Below are 1,665 nucleotides of genomic sequence, written 5' to 3'. Positions count from 1 at the left end.
GCTTGTGGAACGGCTCTTCTTGCTGCCGCTGGGCGCCGGAGCTGGCAGCCTTGGTCGGTTGCCTCTTCAAAGTGCTCTGGTCAACTCGTCAATTGTAACTGCCCTGCAACAGTCTGAAGTTTCTGCTGAAGAGATTTTGTTTGCCTCGGTGATTATCGGCTTCCCTTGGTGCAGAGTCGAAAGCGAAACAACTATACTAAACTTGGGTGGGTTACAACGCTAAACATAAGTTGAGGATTTGACGGAAACCCGTCTGGTCGGGAGACATGTTGAAGCGAAAACGGAGACACCAACCAAAGGAAACTGTAAAAAACTTTAAACAAGACGTTTCGGCTTTGCTACGGAAGCCTTGTTCACAATGACGAAGTCGAGGGTTTGATGGAAACGTCTTGTTTGTTTTAAAGTTTTCAACAGATTCCTTTGGTCGGTGTCTCCGCTTTTACTTCAACGCTAAACTTGTTTCATTTTAATTCTCGCTTGGTTGTCATAAGTGGTAAACGTTTAGTGGGTTTTCCAATATGCAGTGCATGAAAGCTTCACTTGGCTATAATCATTGGTACCTGCCGTGGTTGCTCAGTGGTTAAGACGTGCTGCTGAGCCCAAGGACGCGGGTTCGATTTCTGGCCTCGGCGGCCGCTTTTCTGATGGAGGCGAAAAGCAAAAACGCCCGTGCGTACGAGATTTCGGCGCACGTTAAAGATTCCCAGGTGGTCAAAATTAATCCGGAGCCCTCCACTATGGCACGCCTCATAACCTGTGCAGTTTAGGCGCATTGACCCCCCATAATCAATCACTATTACCATTGGTTCAGTGAAGCTTTTACAGCCTTTTTGGTTGCAGAAAATTGCGCATCTGCAAATGATGGTTACGTGGACAACATTGAAGTAGCTGGCCGAAAGGAGGTATCAAACATGCAGATATATTGTCTTTTTGTAATGCCGTTGCTGTCCCTGCTTACAAGTATTGGTATAGGCAACAGACTTCACGATTGCTTTGAGCTCAATTTTATGGGCAATATTTGCAATGGCAATAGCCATAAATGTGCAGACTTGACGAACCTGCTGCAGCATAGATCTAAAGCTATTCTAATTATTTGTGTTCATTGCTAACAGCTATTATTGTCTCATGTTCATATGAACTGAATATTTTGTTGAGGGACCATGAAGAAAAACAGTTTAAGCCAAATTTTCAATCCTCCCGTGGCAGTGTTTTGTGATATCAGCAGTGATGCATGAAGGAAGCTACATAAAACTGTTAGTATGCTGACTCCAGAGAGCCTCCAAATGCTGCAGCCCAGTAACTGAAAGACTGCCAGGAGGAAAGCTGAAACACTTCGTTGCCATTACAGTGTTGCTTATGCCAGTGGCTGCTGTTTACAGAATCTGCATGGGATGTTGTGCAAGGTTCGCAAAGCCATTCTTACTGCCGTAAAAAGGAAATGCTCTAAATTCAAAGCTCAAGTAGCCTGTTTTGCAAACTTACAATCGGTATTCATGTTCATGTGATTTTGTTGGCCTCGGCCAAATGCACAATCCTGCCGAAACTCTAGTGCAGGAAGGAAGCTGGTGAGTCGCACGCCTATTCATTTCCCTCACCGTATAGCTTATTTGAGAAAAGTTTGCATTAAAAGTGGTACAGTCTAAACTTGTTAACGATGTATCAGGG

Source organism: Haemaphysalis longicornis, unplaced genomic scaffold (assembly GCF_048455015.1).
Source record: "Haemaphysalis longicornis isolate Haplotype H1 unplaced genomic scaffold, Haemaphysalis longicornis Haplotype H1 scaffold_12, whole genome shotgun sequence".
NCBI classification, from domain to species: Eukaryota; Metazoa; Arthropoda; class Arachnida; order Ixodida; family Ixodidae; genus Haemaphysalis; species Haemaphysalis longicornis.
The sequence above is the reverse complement of the archived record's forward strand: the minus strand, read 5'-3'. Positions refer to the sequence as shown.